The sequence below is a fragment of the Phyllobates terribilis genome, unplaced genomic scaffold (genome assembly GCF_046119375.1).
Source record: "Phyllobates terribilis strain yellow unplaced genomic scaffold, ASM4611937v1 Scaffold_9__5_contigs__length_417890890, whole genome shotgun sequence".
NCBI classification, from domain to species: domain Eukaryota; kingdom Metazoa; phylum Chordata; class Amphibia; order Anura; family Dendrobatidae; genus Phyllobates; species Phyllobates terribilis.
The window spans coordinates 8097636-8111748 of NW_027362769.1; positions in this window are offsets into that span (position 1 = coordinate 8097636).

Sequence of the window (14113 nt, forward strand, 5' to 3'; positions counted from 1 at the left end):
GATTGTTCAGACACAAATATATCTGTTTAAAATATTCTGGTGTAGGCCAGATAAGTAGAAGTTTGGTTTTGCAGTGCCATGGTTCAAATCTCAGTATTATCCAGCTTTTGGCATTTTTTCCATAAAAAAAAGCAGTAATATTGTCTCCCTGACTGTTCAGACACCAATATATCTGTTTTAAATATTCTGGTGTAGGCCAGATAACTAGAAAGTTGGTTTTGCAGTGCCACGGTTGAAATCTCAGTATTATCCAGCTTTTGGCCTTTTTCCGTAAAAAAAAAACCAGTAATAGTGTCTCCCTGACTGTTCAGACACAAATATATCTGTTTAAAATATTCTGGTGTAGGCCAGATAACTAGAAAGTTGGTTTTGCAGTGCCACGGTTCAAATCTCAGTATTATCCAGCTTTTGGCCTTTTTTTCCGTAAAAAAAAACAGTAGTAGTGTCTCCCTGACTGTTCAGACACAAATACATCTGTTTAAAATATTCTGGTGTAGGCCAGATAACTAGAAGTTTGGTTTTTCAGTTCCACGGTCCAATTCTCTATATTATCCAGCTGTTGACCTCTTTCCCGAAAAGAAAAACAGTAATAGTGTCTCCCTGACTGTTCAGACAAAAATATATCTGTTTAAAATATTCTGGTGTAGGCCAGATAACTAGAAGTTTGGTTTTGCCGTTCCACAGTTCAAATCTCAGTATTCTCCAGGTTTTTGGCCTTTTTTTCTGTTATAAAAACAGTAATAGTGTCTCCCTGACTGTTCAGACACAAATATATCTGTTTAAAATATTCTGGTGTAGGCCAGAAAACTAGAAGTTTGGTTTTGCAGTTCCACGGTTCAAATCTCTGTATTATCCAGGTTTCGGCCTTTTCTTCCTAAAAAAAAACAGTAGTAGTGTCTCCCTGACTGTTCAAACACAAATATATCTGTTTAAAATATTCTGGTGTAGGCCAGATAACTAGAAGTTTGGTTTTGCCGTTCAACAGTTCAAATCTCAGTATTTTCCAGGTTTTGGCCCTTTGTCCATAAAAAAAGCAGTAATAGTGTCTCCCTGACTGTTCAGACACAAATATATCTGTTTAAAATATTCTGGTGATAGCCAGATAACTAGAAGTTTGGTTTTGCAGTTCCACGGTTCAAATCTCTGTATTATCCAGCTTTTGGCCTTTTTTCCATAAAAAAAACAGTAATAGTGTCTCCCTCACTGTTCAGACAAAAACATATCTGTTTAAAATTTTCTGGTGTAGGCCAGATAACTAGAAGTTTGGTTTTGCAGTGCCACGGTTCAAATCTCAGTATTATCCAGCTTTTGGCCTTTTTTCCGTAAAAAAAAGCAGTAATAGTGTCTCCCTGACTGTTCAGACACCAATATATCTGTTTTAAATATTCTGGTGTAGGCCAGATAAATAGAAAGTTGGTCTTGCAGTGCCACGGTTCAAATCTCAGTATTATCCAGCTTTTGCCCTTTTTCCGTAAAAAAAAACAGTAATAGTGTCTCACTGACTGTTCAGACACAAATATATCTGTTTAAAATATTCTGGTGTAGGCCAGATAGCTAGAAAGTTGGTTTTGCAGTGCCACGGTTCAAATCTCAGTATTATCCAGCTTTTTTCCGTAAAAAAAAACAGTAGTATTGTCTCCCTGACTGTTCAGACACAAATACATCTGTTTAAAATATTCTGGTGTAGGCCAGATAACTAGAAGTTTGGTTTTTCAGTTCCACGGTCCAATTCTCTATATTATCCAGCTGTTGACCTCTTTTCCGTAAAGAAAAACAGTAATAGTGTCTCCCTGACTGTTCAGACAAAAATATATCTGTTTAAAATATTCTGGTGTGGGCCAGATAACTAGAAGTTTGGTTTTGCCCTTCCACAGTTCAAATCTCAGTATTTTCCAGGTTTTGGCCTTTTTTCCGTAAAAAAAAACAGTAATAGTGTCTCCCTGACTGTTCAGACACAAATATATCTGTTTAAAATATTCTGGTGTAGGCCAGAAAACTAGAAGTTTGGTTTTGCAGTTCCACGGTTCAAATCTCTGTATTTTCCAGCTTTTGTCCTTTTTTCCGTAAAAAATAACAGTAATAGTGTCTCCCTGACTATTCAGACACCAATATATCTGTTTTAAATATTCTGGTGTAGGCCAGATAACTAGAAAGTTGGTCTTGCAGTGCCACGGTTCAAATCTCAGTATTATCCAGCTTTTGCCCTTTTTCCGTAAAACTAAACAGTAATAGTGTCTCACTGACTGTTCAGACACAAATATATCTGTTTAAAATATTCTGGTGTAGGCCAGATAACTAGAAAGTTGGTTTTGCAGTGCCACGGTTCAAATCTCAGTATTATCTGTGTCCCTCAGCTTAAGTGTCCATGAGCTGAAGTGTCTGAAATTTGAATTAATCCTGAATTGAACCTGAAGTGAACTGAAGGTTCCTGGATACTAAGTCACAGTAAACAATGTTTGTTTTTGTTTTCACTCTCACCCCCTTAATCCTTCACTTCTTTCAACCACCCCTAATCCCTACACCTGGAAAGGAACTCTTCATCTCTCCCTCCATTCTCCCCACTCATCTCACCTCTTCCTCAGAGCTATTCCACAACATACAATCCTTTGTCTCCAAACACAGACAGCCACCTCATGCCCTCTCCTGCTCCCACCTAATAACGCTTTCTCTGCTCCTCCTTACTGCCGGCGACATCTCTCCAAATCCTGGCCCTCCTCACCACATCCCTACATTCACTTCCACCTCCTACCCACGATCTATCCCAAACTCTCATAACCCTTCTAACCTTACACCCATCCGCCCAGCCCCCGCTTCCCCAGTTCCACTAACAGGAGCTCTATGGAACGCTCGCTCTGTCTGCAATAAACTTTCCTACATTCACGATCTCTTCATCACTAACAAGCTTTCCTTCCTCGGAATCACTGAAACCTGGCTCACCCCCTCCGACACAACCTCTCCTGCTGCACTTTCGTATGGCGGATTCCACCTCTCCCATACCCCCCGCCCCAACGGCAAGCACGGTGGAGGAATAGGTTTCCTCCTCTCAGAAAACTGCTCCTTCACCCAGATCCCACTGCCGCCCGCAATTACTCTCCCGTCTTTTGAAGTGCACTGTGTGCGCATCTACTCCCCCTCCAACCTCCAACTGGCTGTCATCTACCGCCCCCCAGGATCAGCCACCACTTTCTTTGACCACTTCACCACCTGGCTACTTCATTTCCTCTCTGTTGACATCCCCACTATCCTCATGGGTGACTTTAACATCCCCATTGATACTTCCCTCTCAGCTGCCTCTAAGCTTCTAGCCCTCACTTCCTCCTTTGGTCTTACCCAGTTGTCTTCCACACCCACCCACAAAGACGGCCACACGCTGGACCTCATCTTCACCCGCCTCTGTTCCCTATCTAACCTCTCTAACTCACCTCTCCCTCTCTCTGACCACAACCTACTCACATTCTCTTCTCTCTCCTCCCCGGGGCAACAATCCCCACTCCACAAACTTGAATACCCTCGCAGAAATCTCAAACACCTTGACCTACACTCTCTCTCTGAATCCCTCCTCCCTCTTACAGACATTAGTTCCTTACATGATGCAGATGCTGCTGCCACTTTATACAACACCACAACAGCTGCAGCTCTCGATTCGGTCGCCCCCCTCATGCATACCAAGACTCGCACAATCAACAGACAACCCTGGCACACCAGCCTAACTAAAGAACTGCGACGGGCCTCCAGGGCTGCTGAACGTAGATGGAAAAGGTCCCACTCCCATGAGCACTTCATCGCATTCAAACAGTCCCTCACTACCTTCAAGTCCACACTCACTGCAGCAAAACAAACATACTTCACATCTCTCATATCCTCCCTGTCCCACAACCCCAAACAACTATTCAACACCTTCAATTCTCTCCTCCGTCCCCCAGTGCCTCCTCCCTCTCCTCTTATTTCAGCCGAAGACTTTGCCTCATTCTTCAAGCAGAAGATTGACACCATCAGACAAAGCTTTTGCCTAAAGCCCCCACAGCCCCTCCCCACACCTACTCAACCCTCCTCCTCCAAAACTACATTCTCCACCATTTCTGTAGATCAACTTTCCTCCTTACTCTCCAAATCACACCTCACCACCTGTAAACTTGACCCAATCCCGTCCCACCTCATCCCAAACCTTACCACTATCTTCATCCCAGCCCTAGCCCACCTCTTCAACCTGTCACTAACAACTGGTGTCTTCCCCTCATGTTTCAAACATGCCTCAATCACACCCATCCTCAAAAAGCCCTCCCTTGACCCATCCTCTGTGTCTAGCTATCGCCCCATATCACTTCTCCCCTATGCCTCAAAACTACTGGAACAACATGTCCATTCTGAACTGTCCTCCCACCTCTCCTCCTGCTCCCTCTTTGACCGCCTACAATCTGGTTTCCGACCGCACCATTCTACTGAAACTGCACTGACTAAAGTCACAAACGACCTACTAACCGCCAAATCTAAGCGACACTACTCTGTCCTCCTCCTTCTAGACCGGTCATCTACCTTTGACACAGTGGACCATTCCCTCTTACTACAGACTCTCTCATCTCTCGGCATCACAGACTTGGCCCTATCCTGGATCTCCTCATACCTAACAGACCGGACATTCAGTGTCTCCCACTCACACACCACCTCTTCATCTCGCCCCCTATCTGTCGGTGTCCCCCAAGGTTCAGTTCTAGGACCCCTGCTCTTCTCCATCTACACCTTAGGCCTGGGACAGCTCATAGAGTCTCATGGCTTTCATTATCACCTCTATGCTGATGACACACAGATCTACCTCTCTGGACCCGATATCACCTCCGTATTAACCAAAATCCCACAATGTCTGTCTGCTATTTCATCCTTCTTCTCTGCTAGATTTCTAAAACTTAACATGGACAAAACAGAATTCATCATCTTTCCGCCATCTCATTCAACCCTCCCAACTGACCTATCCATCATAGTCAATGGCTGCCCACTCTCCCCAGTCCCTCAAGCTCGCTGCCTCGGGGTAACCCTGGACCCGGAACTCTCCTTCAAACCACATATCCAAGCCCTTTCCACTTCCTGCCGACTCTAACTTAAAAATATCTCCCGGATCCGCACATTCCTAAACCATGAATCTGCAAAAACACTAGTGCACGCCCTCATCATCTCCCGCCTTGACTACTGCAACCTCCTGCTCTGTGGCCTCCCCTCTAACACTCTCGCACCCCTCCAATCTATCATAAACTCTGCTGCTCGACTAATCAACCTGTCCCCCCGCTATTCCCCGGCCTCTCCTCTCTGTCAATCTCTTCACTGGCTCCCCATTGCTCAGAGACTCCAGTTCAAAACCCTAACCATGACATACAAAGCCATTCACAACCTGTCTCCTCCATATATCTCCGACCTAGTCTCACGTTACATACCTGCACGCAACCTCCGATCCTCACAAGATCTCCTGCTCTACTCCCCTCTTATCTCCTCCTCCCACAACCATATACAAGATTTCTCCCGTGCTTCTGCCCTACTCTGGAACTCTCTACCCCAACGTATCAGACTCTCGCCTACCGTGGAAACCTTCAAAAGGAACCTGAAGACCCACCTCTTCCGACAAGCCTACAACCTGCAGTAACCACCGCTCCACCATACCGCTGCATGACCAGCTCTACCCTCACCTACTGTATCCTCACCCATCCCTCGTAGATTGTGAGCCCTCGCGGGCAGGGTCCTCGCTCCGCCTGTACCAGTCGCTGTCACATTGTGTTCAAGATTATTGAAATTGTTCTTGTATTATACCCCCTTTTTCACATGTAAAGCGCCATGGAATAAATGGCGCTATAATAATAAATAATAATAATAATAATAATAATCCAGCTTTTGGCCTTTTTTTCTGTAAAAAAAAACAGTAGTAGTGTCTCCCTTACTGTTCAGACACAAATACATCTGTTTAAAATATTCGGGTGTAGGCCAGATAACTAGTAGTTTGGTTTTTCAGTTCCACAGTCCAATTCTCTATATTATCCAGCTGTTGACCTCTTTTCCGTAAAGAAAAACAGTAATAGTGTCTCCCTGACTGTTCAGACAAAAATATATCTGTTTAAAATATTCTGGTGTAGGCCAGATAACTAGAAGTTTGGTTTTGCCATTCCACAGTTCAAATCTCAGTATTTTCCAGGTTTTGGACTTTTTTCCGTAAAAAAAAAAAATAATAGTGTCTCCCTGACTGTTCAGACACAAATATATCTGTTTAAAATATTCTGGTGTAGGCCAGAAAACTAGAAGTTTGGTTTTGCAGTTCCACGGTTCAAATCTCTGTATTATAAAGGTTTTGGCCTTTTTTTCCATAAAAAAAACAGTAGTAGTGTCTCCCTGACAGTTCAAACACAAATATATCTGTTTAAAATATTCTGGTGTAGGCCAGATAACTAGAAGTTTGGTTTTGTCGTTCAACAGTTCAAATCTCAGTATATTCCAGGTTTTGGCCCTTTTTCCATAAAAAAAAGCAGTAATAGTGTCTCCCTGCCTGTTCACACACAAATATATATGTTTAAAATATTCTGGTGTAGGCCAGAAAACTAGACGTTTGGTTTTGCAGTTCCACAGTTCAAATCTCTGTATTTTCCAGCTTTTGGCCTTTTTTCCGTAAAAAATTAGAGTAATAGTGTCTCCCTGACTTTTCAGACACAAATATATCTGTTTAAAAAATTCTGGTGATGGCCAGATAACTAGAAGTTTGGTTTTGCAGTTCCACGGTTCAAATCTCTGTATTATCCAGCTTTTGGCCTTTTTTCCATAAAAAAAACAGTAATAGTGTCTCCATGACTGTTCAGACACAAATATATCTGTTTAAAATATTCTGGTGTAGGCCAGAAAACTAGAAGTTTGGTTTTGCAGTTCCACGGTTCAAATCTCTGTATTATCCAGCTTTTGGCCTTTTTTTCCATAAAAAAAACAGTAGTATTGTCTCCCTGACTGTTCAAACACAAATATATCTGTTTAAAATATTCTGGTGTAGGCCAGATAACTAGAAGTTTGGTTTTGCAGTTCAAAGGTTCAATTCTCTATATTATCCAGCGGTTGATCTCTTTTCCGTAAAGAAAAGCAGTAATAGTGTCTCCCTGACTGTTCAGACAAAAATATATCTGTTTAAAATATTCTGGTGTAGGCCAGATAAATAGAAGTTTGGTTTTGCCGTTCCACAGTTCAAATCTCAGTATTTTCCAGGTTTTGGCCTTTTTTCTGTAAAAAAGCAGTAATAGTGTCTCCCTGCCTGTTCAGACACTAGGCGAGAAAACTAGAAGTTTGATCTTGCAGTTCCACGGTTCAAATCTCTGTATTATCCAGCTTTTGGCCTTTTTTCCATAAAAAAAACAGTAATATTGTCTCCCTCACTGCTCAGACAAAAATATATCTGTTTAAAATATTCTGGTGTAGGCCAGATAAATAGAAGTTTGGTTTTGCCGTTCCACAGTTCAAATCTCAGTATTTTCCCGTTTTTGGCCTTTTATCCATAAAAAAAAGCAGTAATAGTGTCTCCCTGCCTGTTCAGGCACAAATATATATGTTTAAAATTTTCTGGTGTAGGCCAGATAACTAGAAGTTTGGTTTTGCAGTTGCACGGTTCAAATCTTAGTATTATCCAGCTTTTGGCCTTTTTTCCGTAAACAAAACAGTAATAGTGTCTCCCTGACTGTTCAGACACAAATATATCTGTTTAAAATATTCTGATGTAGGCCAGATAAATAGAAGTTTGGTTTTGCAGTTCCACGATTCAAATCTCTGTGTTATCCAGCTTTTGGCCTTTTTTCCGTAAAAAAAAACAGTAATAGTGTCTCCCTCACTGTTCAGACACAAATATATCTGTTTAAAATTTTCTGGTGTAGGCCAGAAAACTAGAAGTTTGGTTTTGCAGTTCCACGGTTGAAATCTCAGTATTATCCAGCTCTTGGCCTTTTTTCCGTAAAAAAAACAGTCGTAGTGTCTCCCTGACTGTTTAGACACAAATATATCAGTTTAAAATATTCTGGTGTAGGCCAGATAACTAGAAGTTTGGTTTTGCTGTTCCACGGTTCAAATTTCAATATTATCCAGCTTTTCGCCTTTTTTTCCGTAAAAAAAAAAGCAGTAATAGTGTCTCCCTGACTGTTCAGACACAAATATATCTGTTTAAAATATTCTGGTGTAGGCCAGATAACTATAAGTTTGGTTTTGCAGTGCCACGGTTCAAATCTCAGTATTATCCAGCTTTTGGCCTTTTTTCCATAAAAAAAACAGTAATAGTGTCTCCCTGACTGTTCAGACACAAATATATCTGTTTAAAAAATTCTGGTGTAGGCCAGAAAACTTGAAGTTTGGTTTTGCAGTTCCACGGTTCAAATCTCTGTATTATCCAGCTTTTGGCATTTTTTCCATAAAAAAAAACAGTAATATTGTCTCCCTCACTGCACAGACAAAAATATATCTGTTTAAAATATTCTGGTGTAGGCCAGATAAATAGAAGTTTGGTTTTGCCGTTCCACAGTTCAAATCTCAGTAATTTCCAGCTTTTGGCCTTTTATCCATAAAAAAAGCAGTAATAGTGTCTCCCTGCCTGTTCAGGCACAAATATGTATGTTTAAAATTTTCTGGTGTAGGCCAGATAACAAGAAGTTTAGTTTTGCAGTTCCACGGTTCAAATCTCAGTATTTTTCAGCTTTTGGAGTTTTTTCCGTAAAAAAAAAACAGTAATAGTGTCTCCCTGACTGTTCAGACACAAATATATCTGTTTAAAATATTCTGGTGTAGGCCAGATAACTAGAAGTTTGGTTTTGCAGTTGCACGGTTCAAATCTCAGTATTATCCAGCTTTTGGCCTTTTTTCCGTAAAAAAAACAGTAATAGTGTCTCCCTGACTGTTCAGACACAAATATATCTGTATAAAATATTCTGATGTAGGCCAGATAAATAGAAGTTTGGTTTTGCAGTTCCACGATTCAAATCTCTGTGTTATCCAGCTTTTGGCCTTTTTTCCGTAAAAAAAACAGTCATAGTGTCTCCCTGACTGTTTAGACACAAATATATCAGTTTAAAATATTCTGGTGTAGGCCAGATAACTAGAAGCTTGGTTTTGCTGTTCCACGGTTCAAATTTCAATATTATCCAGCTTTTGGCCTTTTTTCCGTAAAAAAAATGCAGTAATAGTGTCTCCCTGACTGTTCAGACACAAATATATCTGTTTAAAATATTCTGGTGTAGGCCAGATAACTATAAGTTTGGTTTTGCAGTGCCACGGTTCAAATCCCAGTATTATCCAGCTTTTGGCCTTTTTTCCGTAAAAAAACGCCATAATAGTGTCTCCCTGACTGTTCAGACACCAATATATCTGTTTAAAATATTCTGGTGTAGGCCAGATAACTAGAAAGTTGGTTTTGCAGTGCCACGGTTCAAATCTCAGTATTATCCAACTTTTGGTCTTTTTTTCCATAAAAAAAAACAGTAGTAGTGTCTCCCTCACTGTTCAGACACAAATATATCTGTTTAAAATATTCTGGTGTAGACCAGATAACTAGAAGTTTGGTTTTGCAGTTCCACGGGCCAATTCTCTATATTATCCAGCTGTTGACCTCTTTTCCGTTAAGAAAAATAGTAATAGTGTCTCCCTGACTGTTCAGACAAAAATATATCTGTTTAAAATATTCTGGTGTAGGCAAGATAACTATAAGTTTTGTTTTGCCATTCCACAGTTCAAATCTCAGTATTTTCCAGGTTTTGGCCTTTTTTCCATAAAAAAAACAGTAATAGTTTCTCCCTGACTGTTCAGACACAAATATATCTGTTTAAAATATTCTGGTGTAGGCCAGAAAACTAGAAGTTTGGTTTTGCAGTTCCACAGTTCAAATCTCTGTATTTTCCAGCTTTTGGCCTTTTTTCTGTAAAAAATAACAGTAATAGTGTCTCCCTGACTGTTCAGACACAAATATATCTGTTTAAAATATTCTGGTGAAAGCCAGATAACCAGAAGTTTAGTTTTGCAGTTCCACGGTTCAAATCTCTGTATTATCCAGCTTTTGGCCTTTTTTCCATAAAAAAAACAGTAATAGTGTCTCCCTGACTGTTCAGACACAAATATATCTGTTTAAAATATTCTGGTGTAGGCCAGAAAACTTGAAGTTTGGTTTTGCAGTTCCACAGTTCAAATCTCTTTATTATCCAGGTTTTGGCCTTTTTTTCCGTAAAAAAACAGTAGTAGTGTCTCCCTGACTGTTCAAACACAAATATATCTGTTTAAATTATTCTGGTGTAGGCCAGATAACTAGAAGTTTGGTTTTGCAGTGCCACGGTTCAAATCTCAGTATTATCCAGCTTTTGGCCTTTTTTCCGTAAAAAAAAGCCATAATAGTGTCTCCCTGACTGTTCAGACACCAATATATCTGTTTAAAATATTCTGGTTTAGGCCAGATAACTAGAAAGTTGGTTTTGCAGTGCCACGGTTCAAATCTCAGTATTATCCAGCTTTTGGCCTTTTTTTCCGTAAAAAAAACCAGTAGTAGTGTCTCCCTCACTTTTCAGACACAAATAAATCTGTTTAAAATATTCTGGTGTAGGCCATATAACTAGAAGTTTGGTTTTGCAGTTCCACGGTCCAATTCTCTTTATTATCCAGCTGTTGACCTCTTTTCCGTTAAGAAAAAGAGTAATAGTGTCTCCCTGACTGTTCAGACAAAAATATATCTGTTTAAAATATTCTGGTGTAGGCAAGATAACTAGAAGTTTTGTTGTGCCATTCCACAGTTCAAATCTCTGTATTTACCAGCTTTTGGGCTTTTTTCTGTAAAAAATAACAGTAATAGTATCTCCCTGACTGTTCAGACACAAATATATCTGTTTAAAATATTCTGGTGTAGGCCAGAAAACTTGAAGTTTGGTTTTGCAGTTCCACGGTTCAAATCTCTGTATTATCCAGGTTTTGGCCTTTTTTTCCGTAAAAAAAACAGTAGTAGTGTCTCCCTGACTGTTCAAACACAAATATATCTGTTTAAAATATTCTGGTGTAGGCCAGATAACTAGAAGTTTGGTTTTGCCGTTCAACAGTTCAAATCTCAGTATATTCCAGGTTTTGGCCCTTTTTCCATAAAAAAAGCAGTAATAGTGTCTCCCTGCCTGTTCACACACAAATATATATGTTTAAAATATTCTGGTGTAGGCCAGAAAACTAGACGTTTGGTTTTGCAGTTCCACAGTTCAAATCTCTGTATTTTCCAGCTTTTGGCCTTTTTTCCATAAAAAATAAGAGTAATAGTGTCTCCCTGACTTTTCAGACACAAATATATCTGTTTAAAATATTCTGGTGATGGCCAGATAACTAGAAGTTTGGTTTTGCAGTTCCACGGTTCAAATCTCTGTATTATCCAGCTTTTGGCCTTTTTTTCCATAAAAAAAACAGTAATAGTGTCTCCCTGACTGTTCAGACACAAATATATCTGTTTAAAATATTCTGGTGTAGGCCAGAAAACTAGAAGTTTGGTTTTGCAGTTCCACGGTTCAATTCTCTATATTATCCAGCTGTTGATCTCTTTTCCTTAAATAAAAGCAGTAATAGTGTCTCCCTGACTGTTCAGACAAAAATATATCTGTTTAAAATATTCTGGTGTAGGCCAGATAAATAGAAGTTTGGTTTTCCCGTTCCACAGTTCAAATCTCAGTATTTTCCAGGTTTTGGCCTTTTTTCCGTAAAAAAGCAGTAATAGTGTCTCCCTGCCTGTTCAGACACTAGGCCAGAAAACTAGAAGTTTGGTCTTGCAGTTCCACGGTTCAAATCTCTGTATTATCCAGCTTTTGGCCTTTTTTCCATAAAAAAAAACAGTAATATTGTCTCCCTCACTGCTCAGACAAAAATATATCTGTTTAAAATATTCTGGTGTAGGCCAGATAAATAGAAGTTTGGTTTTGCCGTTTCACAGTTCAAATCTCAGTATTTTCCAGTTTTTGGCCTTTTATCCATAAAAAAGCAGTAATAGTGTCTCCCTGCCTGTTCAGGCTCAAATATATATGTTTAAAATTTTCTGGTGTAGGCCAGATAACTAGAAGTTTGGTTTTGCAGTTCCACGGTTCAAATCTCAGTATTATCCAGTTTTTGGCCTTTTTTCCGTAAAAAAAACAGTAATAGTGTCTCCCTGACTGTTCAGACACAAATATATCTGTTTAAAATATTCTGGTGTAGGCCAGATAAATAGAAGTTTGTTTTTGCAGTTCAACGATTCAAATCTCTGTGTTGTCCAGCTCTTAGCCTTTTTTCCGTAAAAAAAAAGCAATAATAGTGTCTCCCTGACTGTTCAGACACCAATATATCTGTTTAAAATATTCTGGTGTAGGCCAGAAAACTAGAAAGTTGGTTTTGCAGTGCCACGGTTCAAATCTCAGTATTATCCAGCTTTTGGCCTTTTTTTCCGTAAAAAAAACAGTAGTAGTGTCTCCCTCACTGTTCAGACACAAATATATCAGTTTAAAATATTCTGGTGTAGGCCATATAACTAGAAGTTTGGTTTTGCAGTTCCACGGTCCAATTCTCTATATTATCCAGCTGTTGACCTCTTTTCCGTTAAGAAAAAGAGTAATAGTGTCTCCCTGACTGTTCAGACAAAAATATATCTGTTTAAAATATTCTGGTGTAGGCAAGATAACTAGAGGTTTTGTTGTGCCATTCCACAGTTCAAATCTCTGTATTTACCAGCTTTTGGCCTTTTTTCTGTAAAAAATAACAGTAATAGTGTCTCCCTGACTGTTCAGACAAATCTGTTTAAAATATTCTGGTGTAGACCAGAAAACTTGAAGTTTGGTTTTGCAGTTCCACGGTTCAAATCTCTGTATTATCCAGGTTTTGGCCTTTTTTCCGTAAAAAAAACAGTAGTAGTGTCTACCTGACTGTTCAAACACAAATATATCTGTTTAAAATATTCTGGTGTAGGCCAGATAACTAGAAGTTTGGTTTAGCTGTTCCACGGTTCAAATTTCAGTATTATCCAGCTTTTGGCCTTTTTTCCATTAAAAAAAAGCAGTAATAGTGTCTCCCTGACTGTTCAGACACAAATATATCTGTTTAAAATATTCTGGTGTAGGCCAGATAACTAGAAGTTTGGTTTTGCAGTGCCACGGTTCAAATCTCAGTATTATCCAGCTTTTGGCCTTTTTTTCCGTAAAAAAAACAGTAGTATTGTCTACCTGACTGTTCAAACACAAATATATCTGTTTAAAATATTCTGGTGTAGGCCAGATAACTAGAAGTTTGGTTTTGCAGTTCAACGGTTCAATTCTCTATATTATCCAGCTGTTGATCTCTTTTTCATAAAGAAAAACAGTAATAGTGTCTCCCTGACTGTTCAGACAAAGATATATCTGTTTAAAATATTCTGGTGTAGGCCAGATAAATAGAAGTTTGGTTTTGCCGTTCCACAGTTCAAATCTCAGTATTTTCCAGGTTTTGGCCTTTTTTCCATAAAAAAGCAGTAATAGTGTCTCCCTGCCTATTCAGACACTAGGTCAGAAAACTAGAAGTTTGGTCTTGCAGTTCCACGGTTCAAATCTCAGTATTATTCAGCTTTTGGAGTTTTTTCCGTAAAAAAAAACAGTAATAGTGTCTCCCTGACTGTTCAGACACAAATATATCTGTTTAAAATATTCTGTTGTAGGCCAGATAACTAGAAGTTTGGTTTTGCTGTTCCACGATTCAAATCTCTGTGTTATCCAGCTTTTGGCCTTTTTTCCGTAAAAAAAACAGTAATAGTGTCTCCCTCACTGTTCAGACACAAATATATCTGTTTAAAATTTTCTGGTGTAGGCCAGATAACTAGAAGTTTGGTTTTGCAGTTCCACGGTTGAAATCTCAGTATTATCCAGCTCTTGGCATTTTTTCCGTAAAAAAAACAGTCGTAGTGTCTCCCTGACTGTTTAGACACAAATATATCAGTTTAAAATATTCTGGTGTAGGCCAGATAACTAGAAGTTTGGTTTTGCTGTTCCACGGTTCAAATTTCAGTATTATCCAGATTTTGGCCTTTTTTCCATAAAAAAAAGCAGTAATAGTGTCTCCCTGACTGTTCAGACACAAATATATCTGTTTAAAATATTCTGGTGTAGGCCAG